We start from the raw sequence: 17,551 nt of genomic DNA on the forward strand, positions 1-17,551 counted from the left end.
TATTTCTGACTCTCACACCAAAGTCAGCTTTCACCCGATTAATTATGAACTCTGTCTGCTTTTTTTAAAATGTTAGTCTAGCATAGACATACTTCATATTTATTAAGTTGTTTTTATCTTTTATTGCTTCTTCTTATTTTTTATTTTATCCGAATGTCATTAAATGAAATTTTAGGTGATTTTGCACACCTCTAGAAGAGGTACAAAAAAAAAAATCCCATTATTACTTTGAAATTTATAAGCACAAAACCGTTTCCTGTTTCTCGGCGAAGTCATATGGTGCAATTCTATTTTAGGGGATTTTCTTACGCTTGTAGAATTTTATCTGTGGAGCAGTGAATCAAGTTCTGGGCAGCTGACTACATGGCTGAGGATTTTAGATCCTCTGGAAGCTTAATAACCCAGAAATCAAGTCAAATTATGATCACATCACAGTTAGCAAGTGGGCTTGTATCTTGCTCTTCAACACACATGGTTAACGTTAGGGACCGAGATACACATGAAAGATATATTTGTCTTTCAAACTTCCAGTTGACGGTGCGAGTGCTGTGCAGAGCTGAGCTCCAGGGCCTTCTTGTTCCGTTCTGTTAACCGGCGCTCACCTGCAAGTCTGGCTCCTTGAATGTGCAGACAGTCTCACAGGTTTTTGTTCTATGTTGTTGCTGTTTTGAGGGGATTGGGGGTGGGCACAGATGTTTCCTGATCACAGGAATCAACACAGTTTCCAGACAGAGTTTGCAGGCTGAGAAGAGAGTTCTAAACCATACTTTATAAGCCACCATCCAACCCACCCCCCAGAATAGTCTGAGCCAGTGTTCAGCAGCACAAAGTGAGGAGACCAAGCACAGAGCTAGGCTTTGAGCACCACTGTCTTGTCATTACCTTCGTTTCATTGCTGAGGCAATGGATGACAGCCTTGAGCCTCAGGAAAAAAAAAATACCCATGTCTGTTCCTCTCCCATCCCCTTTCCCTGTAACACATTTCCAAATCTGACACCGATAAGTTTAAACCAATATTGGTATCGGATTCTGAGTCTAGAGAAGAGAAATAGGATACTTAAAAACTCACAAATGCTCTTCTGGGATGTGAGTTTTATAGGGACAGCTTTTGGATTTAAAACAGACTGTGTTCTTGACGGTGCAATTGTGAATTTTGCCTCCTGGGTGGCTTTGGAAGCCAAATCCCAAGACAGTTATTGTATGAGAATAGAATTGCTTTACCACCTAATAGTGAAGCCTGGGACATATTAATGAAGAAAAATTACTCAAAGTATAAAGTTTATTATCATATGTGATTAAAAAAATTATTGTAGGGAATGGATTTCCATTTTTCCTCCATCCCTCCCTCCTTCCCTCTGCCTTAGCCCCCAAAAAAATCTGATGTATAAAATATATTTTATGAAATATCAGAGTATATCTATGGTCCTGCCTAATTGTCCTCTGTTCATCTGAGGATCAAGAAAGGATCTGGGTCATTATTTAACACGTTCTGGTTCTAAGAGAACCTGATAAACAATCATAAAACAGAATTTTGGTAAAATGTGTTCTCTCATGTATTCCTGTTCTCAAACCCCACTAAAATGTCCCTGAAGGAATTACAAGAAGTAACAAGGACAAAGGGAAGAGAAGACGGCTCCATTCCATTGCTAATGGGAGAACCCCAAGGTGCTGGAAGCAGGTAAGCAACAGAAACTATGTAGCAACTCAAAAAGAGGGTGGAGACAAAGATGCAAATATCTTGGAAGGGGTATGTCGTGGGACAGCCACCTTAGCAATCTAGAAACTACTTTGCAAATGAATAACACACACACACACACACACACACACACACACACACACACACGTGAGCACGGGCGTTAAAGTGACAGGGAAATAAATACACCAGACATTTGGTTTGGATTATTTATTTCACTTGAATAAAAAGACTTGGAAACAATGTGAATCTCTGGAAGTAGGATGAAAATGACGATACAGAAAAGTAAGAGCCCTTTGCAGGTAGACCCATCACGAGGTAAAAAAGAGGAGGAAAACCAGAAAAGGAGAAAAGGGGTGTTCAGGGATAGCATGCCATTTCTGTAGAATATGTCAGAGTCTAGGCATCTTCAAAAGGAATCGCTCAGCCTTGGTTTTTTTCTAGAATCCTAGGAGGCAGGTGGTCAAGTTTCATCTCCTGAGTGACAAAGTGGGGCACCTTTCTATTGGGACACGGAGCTATTTGAGAGTTCCAACCTTCAGATAACACACACACCCCTTAGCTCGGGTAAATTTTACATTACAATCGATAGCAAGAAAACACAATCTATAACTTCATTTGAAGCCTGACTCTGACATCACCCTCAGAGGATGACCTCAGGTCATCTCACCAACTTGATCTTAAAATTTCTTGTAAATTAGGAAAATCGTTGCTGAGTTGTGGTGACAACCAAATGGGAGCCATATGTAAGAGCTTCAGAGGGAGCTGGAGACACTTAATAAATAGCATCTTTTTTTTTCATTAGTTTGTAGCAATCAATAATTATCGCAAAAGTGAGTCCTCTTGGAATAATTAAGTTACTCTGGCCCAGTAACCTTTGGCCGAATATTACTCTGAGAATATTATATTGGCTTGCTTTAGACTCTTGCTAAGTGACCTGGCTGTTGCCTGAGAAACAGTGATTTAAACGAGACGCATAGATTTCTGCCTAAGTGTGATAGATGAGACAAGATAACAGAAGGGAAAAGGGGGGAAGCTCACGGAAGAGGAAGGAAAGGGAATTGACTTTGGTTTTTCAGAGGGCGAGTGTCATTTTTCCTTCAATTTGACACCATGTCTTCTTTGATCACTTGAGGTCCAGGTATCAAATACCACGGCATGCTTCATGAAGGCAGCAGGCTTGACAGGGGGCTGCCAAAGGTTCGGAGATAGGGAGGAAAGAAAGAGGGTAGTGCCTAGCATCAGTCGCCAGCCTAGAGTGGAACAGCCAGGACACAACAGGGTGCAGAATGGAGTAGGATTAGTGGAGAAGACTGGACAGCAGCCGGGGACACACACTGGGATCCAAGCCCTTTCAAACCTCCCAACTCCAACCTTAACCCAGAGAGCTTGTGATGTAGCTGTTTAAAGCTCTCATTTCGGCTGGGGATTTAGCTCAGTGGTAGAGCGCTTACCTAGGAAGCGCAAGGCCCTGGGTTCGGTCCCCAGCTCCGGAAAAAAAAAAAAAAAAAAGCCCTCTTTTGACAAATGAGGAAATAGAAGCAGAGAGGCTAGATAATAATTTGTCCATGGTTGAAATCTCAGCCGAGCGGAGGTTTGTGCCGGGGTGAGTCTCGCGTCTATCTGCTTTCCCTACACTTTCACTCCCTCTTTCCCAGGACATGATTCATCTTTATGAAGTAAGTGCATGCAATCTTTTGTGAGGCGTAACGCAGCGTGTAAATCTGGGACATTTTAGGCATTATTTCACATTTGAAAACCAAAAGACACCTAACTGTCAGAGGAGCGGCGAGAGCCAGATAACGCTAAGTGCATTTCGTTTGCTTTTTGCTCACCAGCGGTTGAGCAAAGACAGTTGGAAAGACAAGGTGGATATGGGGCTGAGGTGGAGACCGGTGGCAGGTGGCGAGTTTTAGTATTTCAAGAGAAAAGCATAATGGTCATATGACTTCCTGGTGCTAGAAAATGCTCAGCCTCCGCATTTCTTTCCTACATTATAAAACCTCATGAATACAGTGTGAGCTTTCCGAGTTTAAAACTAAATGTCCCAGACTCTGCTTTAGCTTTTACCATGACAGCACGACTTCATGCCTCTTCCTTTTCATCTGTTATTAAAAGCCTACAACCGGCGGAAACGCGGCACGCAGGCACATCACCGGAAGAGCCGCTGTCCACGCACGTGCTGACTCAGGTTGAGCGTCTGGTCTAGTAAGCTCCCAGGTAAAGCTCAGAGCTGATCCTGAGCCTCGCCACAGGGAGAACAAACGCTTCTGCTGTTAAAATTAAACATTCACGCTCTGCGGGGAGGCGGTGGTGCACGTCTTTAATCCCAACACTCAAGAGACAGAGGCAGGCGGATCTCTGTGAGTTTAAGGCCAACCTGGTCTACAGAGTGAGTTCCGAGACAGCCAAGGTGACACGGAGAAAAACAAAAACAAAAACAAAAAACAAACAAAAATCGACAACAACAAAAATTTATACTTTTCAGTCAACCTATCAGCATGTGTTTAGCAAGTATGTACGTTGTGAACAGTTGTGCAATATAGCAAAACATAAGCCATATTTACGTCTCTTTCGGCATTTTTTAAAATCTGAAGAGAATGTAAGTGCTAGAAACAGTAAGACATTGTATGGAGGAGCTGTGGTGCATCTTTCTAGCTGGGATAGGAGAAAGTATGGCAGTAATTCACTGCCGGCCAATGGGAACAATGACAGCGGACACTTTCATTCAGAGCTGGGGGCGGGGTAGGGACTCAGTTTTCTTATTTTAGAAGGATGGGAATGGGTTGGAGAGGCTAAATGACACGCCCAAGGTCACCCAACCAGTAAGCCAACTGAGCTGGAAATAAAATCAGCTAAGTTCTGTGAGTTACGCAGCTGAAGGTGGTGGCAGTGGTAAGGGTGTTCCTGAAGCGATAAAGGCATTGCTAAAATAGTAGTGGTTAATAAAGGATAAAATGGGAAGGATGGAGCAGGGGCTTTTTTCCTTAAACAAAGACCATCTCTGCTACCCTTTTTACTAGTGTCTTTGTTTGGGATGAAAGACTGAATGGCTGTGACCAATAAAACTAGGACAAAGAGAGGGCCTGGGGCATCCCAGTGTGCTCTTGGCCTGTTTGGGTCTTCCCCGTGTGTGGTAAAGAGGACAGAAGCAAAGACTCTACATTGCAACTCGAAAGCGAGGGTACAAAACACACAGGAGTCCCACTGAATGCATCTGGCAAGCATTTCGTCTTCCCTTAAATAAAATAAATTCCCTTAATAAAGCCAATGGAGGCAGAGTTGGTGGTGGGGGTGAGGGGTAGGGAGGATAGGAATGATTTATGTCAGGGCTAGGAGAAGCCCTTGACGGCTCGAAACGACCTATTTAGAACTGCTCCATCTAAAGCCAAGTTATACACTGGTTTCCCTCCTTGTGCCAATCTTACATTTAAAAAATATAACTTTTATGAATATCATCATTAGTGCTATAAGCACAGGGAAGTATAAGTTAATTCTACAGTAAAGTGATTATTAAATCCATTAGTCATATACTGGGAATCCATAATTAACTTATTCTCCAGCATCAAGTAAATGATTCTACTGTGTGCTTTAAGAAAGCAATTGTTCACTAATATGCAAAATACAGCAGAACTATTAGATCATAAAGCCATGCAATCTTATAATTAAATTATAAATTTTACATATTTTAATAATGTGCTTTATATACTTTAATTGTTTTCTACGCAAGATTAAAAGGAGGTGCCATGGTTTTTCTCAGACATATTATATCTTGACCTGAACCATGCAATACTTAATAATAATTGATGGGTATCTACCAGGGATGACAGCAGTCTTTCAGGAGCATCAGATATTTCTTTGAATTACTGCAGAGGATTAAAATGAAGGTATGCATTAGTTTTAAGTGGAGTCACAGTTATACCCTTGAGCTTTCTTTGTCTCCCCCCCCCTCATTCCTACCCCCCGCTTGGCTGCTATAACCACCATAGGTATCCACATTCTCTGTGCAGGCCACACCAGTGGACTGGCCCCTGTTTGCACTGCCTTAGCTGTACATGTGGGTAAAGGCAACGTGCGCATTAATTCTCTGCAGGGAACTTGTGCACCCACATGAGCAATCTATTGTTGTTATTGTGTTCTGGATTAAATAATGATGCCATTATTTTCCATGTGCAGAATTAAATGTATTTGAAAGAACTGGGAAATACCACAGATCTGTGTTACGGGGAGTTGCTTCAGTTTTTCTAAAGCCCTGATTGCTGCAGAGGGAACTACACTGTGGGTCCCCCCTTTTCTTTTCCTTTGGATAGCGCTAAACTCCCGCTGGCATGGTTACTCTATCCCAGCCTGCTTTCCAGTTTCCAGAAGCAGTGTGCACAGAAGATGCCCTGTGCATGAGAAGAATAAACACCCATTCATTCCTCCAGTCGTTAAGCAAACTCAGAGAGACTATAGCGGATGCTCAGCCCTGAGCTCAGCTTTGCAAGTATATGGATGAAAGGAGGGATGGTGTTATTTGACTTGGGCCAACAAATAAGTCCACTTATGCTGGATGTTAAGCATATTAGCTTGCCCAGGGTTGCTATAACAACACAACATGGTGGGGTGACTTGACAGAAGTCCATTTTCACAACTCTGGAGGCTAGAAGTCCAAGGTCAGTGTGCTCACCATACTTCTCTTCTTGCAGATAAGAATCATCCACAGATTCCCCAATCCTGGAGTTAGAAATGCTTGTCAGCTGCCATGTGGGTTCTGGGAACGGGTCCTCTTGATCACCAAGCCATTTCTCCAGCTCTGTTTGGTCCCGTGCCTTTCAGCTCAGTCATAGTTTCACCTTTGGCGGGCTTATTATTCACACCCAGCTGCTGGCCAAATGTATCCAATGGATGCTAGCAGGGAGACAGAATGGACATGCTCGGACAATGTTTAGTACAGCTCTATAATCGCTCCATTTTATTATTGTTGTTCTTAAACTTAATTTGTAAAATCGATTTTGTCACACGTATGTATTGGAAGAAAATGGCGTCGGCAGATCTAGTACTAACTATGATTCCAGGCATCGTCTGCCTAGTCTTGTGTTAGGCATCTTCTGCAACCTGACAAGTACTGGGTCTCAAACCCTGCTGCTGCCATATCCCACCCTCTACCCTAAACTTCTCCAGCCCCAGAACTGGGCTGCTCTCCTCACCCCTGCCAGAGTGGACCTTTACTATTGCAAGTCAGCCATTTTGGTTACCTCCTACCTAATTGTTTACCCTTTACTCTCCTGCATCTCCTTCCTCCCTCCCCCTCTCCTCACCTGGCTGGCTCAGGGCATATTCTATGGACTCTCCCAGATGTCCTTGCCTCTGGCTATGCTCTTCCTTTCGTCTACAATAAACCTTCTCTCTCTCTTCCTCTTCCTTCTCTTCCTCCTCCCTGCCTCCTGCCCCTGTACCTGGGAGCAGTCATGTCCTTCCTTCTTTTTTTCACCCATAGAGGTGACTATTGCATTCCCCTTCTAAAGGCAAGATCCTGGTACCTCCCTACTTAAAAATCTCAGACTTGAAAAAAGGAATTATGATTTGAGTACAGATTGTCACACACATATGGCTGTCATGTTCCAGAACCTGTAATGGGAAATGTGAAAAGATAATAATAATAATAATAATAATAATAATAACAACAACAACAACAATAACAATAATAATAATGTTGTTGATGATGATGATGATGACGATAACAATGGCTTGGTAGGGATGGGCAGATATGGATTAGTTGAGATACTGCACATAGAAATAAATTACAAGCTGGATCTAGAAGCCCGTGGCCTATTGGGATCGCACATCTGTTACTAGGTAGCAGTTTGTCTTCTCTGTCTTGGAATGAGGATTAAAATAGTCCTTACCTCTTAGGTTATGAAGATTAGATGAGTCAATTTAACAAAAACGTTTGTGATGGGATCTGACACATCCTAACAATGATGGCTTATAATAATAATAATCATGGAATAATAATAAGTATTGTGATTATTATTATATGTGGTGATTTGAATATGCTTGACTCCTGGGAAGTGGCAGTATTAGGAGGTGTGGCCTTGTTGGAGGAAACTTGTCACTGTGTAGATGGACTTTGAGCATTCAAGCTCTGTCCAGTGTGGAAGAGAAAACCTCCTTCCTGGATACCTGCAGAAACCAGTCTCCTCCTACCTGCCTTCAGATCAAGATGTAGGTAGAACTCTCTGCTCCTCCAGCACCACATCTGACTGGTGCCGTGCTTCCTGCCATGATGATAATAGACTGAACCTCTGAAACTGTAAGCCAACACCAATGAAACGTTTGCCTTTATAAGAGTTGCCTTGGTCGTGGATGGTGTCTCTTCACAGAAGTGAAAATCCCAACAAAGACACACACACACACACACACACACACACGTATTATAGGTAGTACAAGTATTTAACCATTGCTCCTAGAAGTGCATCTGCATCTGTTAATGGGTTCACATAAAGTGTGCTCCTCCTATCTCCAATAGGCATTTTTGCCCTGAACGTAACTGTGATAAACCAGGTGCCAAGTGCTCAGAGAAGTAAGTCTGTGTTGTGAGGGCTGCTCCAAAAAGAGCTGTGCAGGGGAAACAGGAGTCTTTGGCCCTGGAAATCTGTGGGTTTTCTCTGTCCAGCTGTACGGAGAAAACCATGGGAAAGTAGAAGCAAGCGGTGGGCTGCAGGATACTGCGGAGCTCTTTCAAAAGGTTTAGCCTATTCCCCAGGGAAGGATATGGAGCTTGGGGAGCATCCACCCATTTAGCAAAATGGAAATGAGTGAACAATTCAGACCCTACCAGGCCTCCTTACTTGGATCCTCCTACTCTGTGACAATCCAAACTAAACTTGGCTTCCGAAAATTGGCTGACAGAGCAAGGGCTTGTTTAATTTGTGAGTTTCAGACACAGAAATCATTCTTTATGGCAGCTCCATTATTGACACGTGGGGGACTTAGCTCTGTCCTGTTTATATAACAGCAGTTGATAGATAGTGACCTCATAGTTGGATATTTATGAGAGCTTTCATTTCAAATAATATAGTTTTGGCCCATGGCAATGCTAAGGCTCTTACCTCCTATTATGGAGAAGCTAAATCTTTAGGATATTGTAACCGTAACTGCGGGGTCCCTTTGATCTACCCGGAAGAACTGCAAAAGTTAATATTTTCGAAAGCAATGAAAGCTTTATTATAAAAAGTCTCATTGGGAAGTTATCTGTCCCTAAAACGTATAGGCTCCCAGAAGGTCAGATACATAAAAGAGCAACTTTCTATACTTCTTTTTTTCCCTTATGATTCCTATCCCATAACAAGGTAATTTAAAAGGAGGGAGAAAGTCTCTGGCTGTCCTTTAGAGAAACTGAGTACCTTGCCATGCCCTCCAGCTAGGTCCCAGCTCTGAAAGCCGCTGCCAAAGCCCATTAGTCATAGTTTAAGGACAATAGCCCTCACTTAGTCAGGTAAGAGGCCTCTGCTGACAAATGCTGCCCCGGCCCTTAAGACAACCACTGTACTTGTGGTGACTTTCTTCGCTCCAGCTCTGAGGGAACTTATCTTATTCAATGGTATGGAGCTCTTTGGGCTTCTGTGGGTTTTAAATCTTGGCAATATGATGGGAGAGAATCAAAAAGAAAGATCAGATGGTGTTAATCCCACTGGGGGAGAATAAGACAATGTCTTAGGGTCTGCATTGCTGTGAAGAGACACCATGACCAAGGCAAGGACAACATTTAATTGGGGCTGGCTTACAGCTTCAGAGGTTTAGTCCATTATCATCAAGGCAGGAACATGGCAGCATTCAAGCAGGCATGGTGCAGGAGGAGCTGAGAGTTCTATATCTTCCTCTGAAGGCTGCTAGCAGAATACTGACTTCCAGGCAGCTAGGATGAGGGTCTTAAGCCTATGCCCATGGGGACACACCCACTCCAACAAGCCACACTCCTGATAGTGCCACTTCCTGGACTGAGCATATACAAACCAGCACAGACCACATCCACAATCTTGAGCCAAATTTGAAGCAAACTTGATTTTTATTGGGGTGCACCCGAGAGCTGGCCAGTGACTGCCTCTTAAGTAGGGTTAAAAGGAACAGCCATTAGGATCCTTTCAAGGAGGAAAATCACTCGTCATTCAAAGTAGGTTTACAGAAGACAATGGAGCTTTAAGAAAGCACAGAAAAACAACGACAAACAAACACCAAGGCCAGCCTTCGTTGCGTGGTCAAACATGTGATTAGGGAAGAGGTTAGGGAGGGTTTAGGTGTTCCCCCAAGTCATGGGTTGGGGCAGGGCAGGTTCCAGGAAACAGACTGAAGCTTACTTTGAACAATACAACACAATGGCTCCTGCCTTCAAAATGGAGTCAGGCAGGTTCCTCAGTGGGTTGCAGCCCTAGCTGTGTCAGGCATGAGGCTTCTGCTGAAAAATACTGCCCCATCCCTTAAGACAACCATGGTATTTGGGGTGGCCTTCTTTACTCCAGCTCTGAGAGGTTATCCTCTTCAACAATACTCTTCAAAGACAGACCCTAGGAGCCTGTAGAGAAGTGCCGAGTTGATCTCTGCAGCTCTCTGGAAGGGAAGGGGAGGTGTGAAAGACTGAGGAACAAAAGTTGTCTGAGTTGGGGCAAACACAGCAAGAGCTAAATGGCTAGACTAAAAACAACATCTGAACCAACCAAACCAACCAAAAATTGTGCATGAAATGACAGAAAAAAAAACAAAAACAAAAACAAAACAAAACTTAGTAGCGGCCTTACGTTTTCTCATTGTTGTTTTTATAATGCAGAAAATTAAACAGGGCCCAGAGCAACTGCTCACTCTTTTGAGAGATCGGGGGAGAAGCTATACTCAGAATTGGCCCTGACATCCAACCATCATTACCCCAGACTCAGACTGTACTGGGAGATAAGGCCTGTAAGGGACGATTAAGTGGGGAGAAGAGCACTAGAGTGGGTTCCAATCCACAGTGCCTGGTGTTCCTGTAAGAAAAAGAAATAGAATTTAGACATAGAACAAATATAATGAGGCGCTTGTGTGGAGACAGGAGAAAGATAGTCACCTAGGAGCCAAGGACAGAAGTTTTAGAAGCAACTTTGAACCAAGGACTTCTACCCTTACTGCAATAGGCACTTGTTTTGTTGATAGACCAAAATGCCTGGGAAAAAAACAGCTTAAGGAAGAGAGGGTTTATTTTTAGCTCATGGTCTGAGGTTATTTGGCAATAGGGGTTTGAGGTAGCTGGTCACATTGTATCTGCAGCAAGGAAGACTCTCTCTCTCTCTCTCTCTCTCTCTCTCTCTCTCTCTCTCTCTCTCTCTTTTTCTTTTTTTAGTCATGGACCCTAGACCACACAAGATGGTAAGATGGTGCTATGTATGGGTCTTCCTACCTCAACCCCATCTAGATGACCCCTCACACACATAACCCAGAGGCTAACCTGATATAGGGGCATTCCCAGAGGCTTGTCTCTTGGAGATGACAATCAGTATTAGTCATCATAGCTAATAAACTGAACTGTGGGACAATACATTTCTGTTCTTTGAGTCTCCCAATCTATGGAATTTGTTATGGTGGTGCAAGCAAACTCTTGAGTCATTTGGAGGAAGGAGGAGAAGAAAGAAATCTAATTTACAGCCGTGCAAATCACCAAATACAGGTGGTACCGCTTAAAGATAGACTTAGTTTTGAATTATGGATACGTGTATGTTGGGAGGCATTGCATGCATTTGAGTGCAGGTGTCTACAGAGGTCAGACGTGTTAGACCTCCGTGGAATTGTTGGAGTGATATACACCACATTTTCCAGTTATAGGTGGTTTATGAGCAGCTCAGTGTACAAACTGGGAACTGAACTTGGGTCCTCTGGAAGAGCAATGTATCTTTTTACTTGCCAAACATCTCTCCATACCATGGTATCACTTTTCAAAACATGAAGTACTAAGTGTTGAGCTCTACCGTGCCTTTTGCTTGGATTCTTCTACAGGCTAAATCAGGGTTCATCTGCAAACCCCCCAAAGCCCAGGACCACCCCCGAGGTGAAAGGTTAGATTTCAAAGATATACACTCAGACTTCTGGTTTTCACACATCTTCTGTCTTATTAAGTCTTAAGAAAGAGTTACTTGTCAGGATTGATATCTAAACATTAAAAAAAAATCTGGTTCCAAATATGTTTTTAGCAAAAAACTATTTCTCAAAGTAAGTTTCAAGTTTCAATGCGATTCTATCAGAATTTTCCCATATACCTGTACCATCGTAGTCTATGAAACAAAAGACTTGAACTGCACAGAAAAGATAAAAGCCTTTCCTGGGAACTGAAAATTAAGTGGAAAGTAACTTTCTAGGGACCCAGCCTTGTGGGTAATATTTAGCAAAACCTTTCATAACGACTTCTGCTTGAACCATATTGTAAACTCTGCTCACTTGAGAGCAAGTTTTAATAAGAGTAAGGCCAAGCACTGGTCACCCTCTTGCTTCCTGCTTTGTGATGTGATCTATTTCCTTAAAGGAGTCCCCATCACAGCCATCCACCCTGGTGTGATGCGTCCTTGCCAGAGCCCCATCTTGCTGATTAGACTCCTCGAATTCATAATTATGAACCGCAAACCTCGTTCCTCCAGAGTGTCAGCCTGCTTTGGAGAGTTCATTGTAGCTGTGTAAAAACAAACTAATGTAAGTGCTGTCTTCCCAAGGACCTCTGCATTTTCTCCAGCATAAGCAGAAAGATCGGATAGGCATGATGCTGTGTGCCTTTAAAACTAGCTCTTGGGAGGTAGAGGTGTGAGGACTTCTGTGAGTTCAAGGCCAGCCTAGTCTACCTAGCAAGTTTCAGGAATACCTAGAGACTCTGTCTCCAAAAACAAACAAACAAACGGTGGATTGCAAGTCTCCTGGAGTTTCCCAGGTAGAAGACTCATGCAAATTGGTCTCCATTTCAGCATTCCATGAAGTCAGGCTGATGTTTAGTGTCAGTGGCCCCTGTTAGTATTTTGCTGTTGCTGCCATCTGTTTATTTGAGCAGAGTTTGGGGATGGCGTAAAGGAGAGGTAGAAGATTATTATGTAAAAGCACAAGAGCGTGGGACCGCAGCTCAGGGACCGACATACTAATTAGAAATTCCAGGAACTCTTCACACTTTCCGCAGCTCTAATCTTCTACTTCAACTGCCAGGAGAAAGCAAGTGGGTTTTATTTTAAGCTGTCAGACCGACTTTACTGTTTGCCGAGCCTCAAACGAAGAGAGCATCTGTTTTTTCGAAAATGGAAACCTGGTGCTTGATACCCACTTTTTGCTTTTTAAGATGCCCCTAAATCCAGAGGACTGGATCCATTAGGTGCCAACAAAAGCCAGTTAAACCCGATCCTGCGAGCTTTGTTTTGTTTTTCCCCCGATAACGTGTCTTTTATTTTTATACAGCAACCTCTCAGCAGTAGTCCCAATAAAAAGAGCCATCATTCACCGTGCACCCGGCCGCACGCCAGGAGCGGCGGCGCTAAGTGTTCTGCACACCTCGCACCTTTGTGTGCATCAGACATGTTGTGTCACTGAAGCCCACGAGGGTGACTCTCTACAGAGAGGGAAATAAAGCTGAACAAGGTTAAACCAGGCCACAGAACTTTGTGATGGAGGGCAGGACCAGGACTTAAACCTAACTGGACTCAGGTCAATGGCTCCAGCTGACAGCTTGTGCTCCTCACGTGGTCAATTCGTTTGCCCAATTCAGGTCCATGTCAGCCTGATGAGGTACTGTTTGGGGGAGCAGCGTGAGTTCAGCCAGCTTGTCTATGGCAGCAAAGGAGAAGGAGATCTGCTCCTATTGCTTGCTTCCTTTCTTTCATACTCATTATTGTGCAACAGACTCAGAGTTGGGAGACTTCTAACAATGTGTAAGATTTAAGTAAATAAGTGTGCTGGGTGAAATCCTAGTCCAAACAGACCAGTTTGAATCCCATCTCTTCCCATGTACAGCATACCTTCCTGTGTACATAACTGCCAGGTGACCACTTAACTTCGAACCTCTATTTGTAGAATGGGTTAATGGCATCTATCTTAGAGGGGTAAAGTCAGAACAAGAGGTAGGGCAGATGAGGTACTTGGTATGCACTTGGCTTTCAATAAACTGCTGGTGACGGGTATCTTTGCACCCTGGACTCCTGTTTTACGTGACTCACAACATCAAGTCTATCTAAAATATTGGAGAAGAAGCAAAATGAGAAACCACTGGTGGACAGCATTATGGTGATCACTCTTAATATTTTCCCCAAGCAAACTGCATACAAGTTGTTTTATGCTGGTGTTCTATCTGGAAAACATTATAAAACTTTGAGCAGACAATGGCACGTTAGTACGGTGCTTGCCAAAGCACCATATGCTTTTCTGATAAAGATAGAACTTTATTGCTACTTTTTAATGTACTCTCTTGTCTAATACAGTAAGCAAATGGGAGATAATTTGAAATACTTTTACCACCATTTGCAGTGTCAGAACATGCAACTTACCTTTAAGAATGCAAACGATTGGGGTTAGGGATTTAGCTCAGTGGTAGAGCACTTGCCTAGGAAGTGCAGGGCCCTGGGTTCTGTCCCCAGCTCCGAAAAAAAAGAACCAAAAAAAAAAAAAAAGAATGCAAACGATTCATTGCTGGCATCTGGAGAACGACAAACGCATCTTTAAAACAATCACTCATATGGGGCCGAAGGGATCAGATTCTTAGGCTCTTCCCTCTGTGGTAATGAAATAGGATGGTCTTCAGAACTGTATTCTTGGGGGCAGCTAAGCCAGGTCAAATATATCTTTGTGATCTCCACAGGTTCTTTTAGAGGCAAGGGGTGAAAAGCTGGCTCCTCTATGCTTAAAAATAAGCCTCTAAAATTCCTTTGGGCAGAAGAATGATATGTCTGATGGCAAAGAGTCCAGAGATACCTTTGGTTTGGGGGTGGGGGATAGTTCTGGCAGACAGAGAGAGACCATGGAGCTGCAGATAACAGATAATTGCAGGGTGTCTTTCTTCTTGGAACTGTAGCTTTCCCTCACACTGATATAGCGTAGTCTTATAACCCTGGTTCTTCGTAGACAGAATCTGAGGTACATGCGTTGCATCCTTTGGGGGAGCTGGTGGGAACCAATGGAGAGAACACTGGGCTTAGGCGACACTGCTTCTAAGCCTGGGTGTGCTGTGTTTCATCTGGGATGTATCTTGTGGTCTCTGACCCTCACCTGCATGAATATAGGGAATAGACTGATTGAACCTCTCGATGTCCCAGCTACTTCTGAAGTTTAACTTTTTAGAGGTGTAGTGAGATATGAGCATGTGATCACATGCACAACTAATTAGCACCTATTTAGATGAATTATGTCTCATTTCCAAATCACCTTTGTATTTTTATCTTATTTTTAACCCTCCCACAAACCTGTGAAATAGGACGGCTAAATGCTTTCGTCCCATTTGACATATTAGGAAACTTAGGCAAATAGAGATTAAGTTAATGGCAGAGTCCAGGTCTCCTGACTCTCATTTCTGGGTTCCTACACTAAATTAAGCTTGGATTAGTCTTTTGGGATACGTGTGAAAGGGTATACAGCTGAATTCTTCGTGGAAAGGAAAAGTAACTTGATAAATTATATTAAATTACTACAGTAGATAAAAAACAAACTTGTATTTCCCTTGTGGAGAATTTGCCTTTGAATCCCACTGTGAAATGGATTAGAACGTTTTGTTAGGATGTAAGCAATGTACACATCCAGAAAAGGTGCACATCTCATATCCTTCTAAATGGATAATTTCTCCTGGGACTTCTTTACATTCTGAGATTCATTTATTATTGCATTCTAAGGACGGAGGCTTTGAATGCCACGGCGTCTGAGTCTAAGTTTATTGGTAGCACCTGCAGTTGTCACTTCCCACTCTCTTCCTCTCCGTTTCCTTTGTTTTGCCCCATAGACAAGATTTGATTTATGGACGAGAGCTTCTTGATTCTTCAAGATATAGTTTGGTGAATTGGTTCAATAACTTGTTATTGAAAAGCAAAACCCATCAGGGATGGGTCTGCCTACTTCTCGAAGAAGTCTCTCTTAGAGAATCTTTACTTACCACTGGTGCCTTAGCCCCGGATTTTTGAGGACATAGCCATATTTTGATTGATTGTTACAGATGTCTGTGAAAGTATTCATTCTGAAAGACCAGCTTTAAGGCATCCCATAACATTTGAGAAGTTAAACAAATGTTCACAAGGTAACATGCACAATACCATCCAGATGGCGAGGCCTTTGCCTTTGCTTCAACACAGAGCGAACTGGGCTTGGGCAGATGTCCAGCAGCCACAAGAATGAGAAAGGAGCCTTGAATCCCAGTACTTGGGAGGCCTAGGCAAGCGGATCACTGATTTTGAAGCCAGCCTGGTCTACAGAGCAAGTTCTAGGACGTCAGGGCTACACAGAGAAACCCTGTCTGGAAAAACAAACAGGCAAACAAAAGAATGAGAGAGGAATCTATGTTTGGAGATTCCCTCTTCTGCCAGTCACAGATCTGAAGGGTTCATGTTTCTCAGCTATGCTCCTTCTCATTTGTGTTTAACAGCTATCCCCCAGTCCCCACTCCCCACCCAACCCCCATCCCACCTCCCCCCCCATCTCCACCCCTGTCATCATTTTAAAGGAGGCTTTGGAGTTGTACGCTTGACCTGCTGTTCCCACCCACTGTAAAAGCTGAACACTGGCCACATAGAGTCTCATGCTCACCCGGGATGTTCTTTGGTTCCTTTACATGGCTGACAACTCAGTGTCTCAAACACCAGAGGTTGTATAATGCAGAGCAGCTCCACCCTTGGGCACCACCTCGCTCTTCAGTCTCAGTCCTACCATTGGATGCCATTTTGTCTTGTTGCAGCCTTTCCAGACATAGACACTTACCTGTTCCTTCTTGACAGGGACATAGAAGATCCAAATGAGACAAAGGGAAAAGAAAAACCAACTCTGCCTCCCATCTGCTGTATGCATTATTCATGCATTCAGCTAGACATTTCCATGTGGCAGACACACTGTATAATCCTTCCCTGAAAAGGTCTCTGAAAATAGTTTTCTTCAGCTGTTTTCCTTTTGTACTGAGGTATTTGCAGTTGGCGTCTGTTTACACACACACACACACACACACACACACACACACACACACACACACACATGCACACATGCACACAGAAAGAGAGAGAGACAGAGACAGAGAGAGAGGGAGAGAGACAGAGAGAGGGAGAGAGATAGAGACAGAGACAGAGGGTCAGAAGGCTTGAGCTCAGGAGCCTAGGTTAAGACACTAGGATCAGTTGCCTACAAAGCCACACTGTGTGATGACGGGTCTTATGTTTTGTCAGATTTGGGAAGCATGGCTTCAAAGCACATACACCAAGCACATACACCCAAGCCCTTGACACCATCTCCAGAGCGAAAGAGTCTCTAGGACAGTGGTTTCTCAACCCGTCTCAACCCCCACAGGGGTTGCACATTTTCATCACACTTCACCGACAGTAGCAAAATTACAGTTACAAAAGTCTTGATGGAATAAATTTTCCGACTAGGAGGGCTCACCACAACATGAGGAACTATATTATTAAAGGGTCATGGCATTAGGAAGGTTGAGAACCACTGCTCTAGAGTGGTCTAGATGCCTCTAGGGGACTCACAAGACTCAGCATACATTTGCATGCCTGGGTATAATTTCTTTTAAGAACAGGATGCATAGGAAAGCCAGCAGAGGGAATAGTACCATGGGGCACAATCCTGAGGAAAGAAGAACCTTCCTCAGTAGAACCAGCCAGTACCTGCTTAATCCGTCTGGTGTAGAATTCCACC

General features: G+C 43.4%; 1 long non-coding RNA gene across 1 annotated transcript in view; it reads left to right on the forward strand.

The window, feature by feature from the left end:
* LOC108352198 (uncharacterized) overlaps positions 1 to 17,551 on the forward strand; it is a 61,930-nt gene that overhangs the window by 12,457 nt on the left and 31,922 nt on the right. The window contains exon 2 of the long non-coding RNA XR_015631150.1: positions 1,593 to 1,678. This is a non-coding gene — a long non-coding RNA (uncharacterized LOC108352198). The remainder of the gene's footprint in view (positions 1 to 1,592; positions 1,679 to 17,551) is intronic.

This window comes from Rattus norvegicus, chromosome 10 (assembly GCF_021556685.1).
Source record: "Rattus norvegicus strain SHRSP/BbbUtx chromosome 10, alternate assembly SHRSP_T2T, whole genome shotgun sequence".
Classification (NCBI taxonomy): domain Eukaryota; kingdom Metazoa; phylum Chordata; class Mammalia; order Rodentia; family Muridae; genus Rattus; species Rattus norvegicus.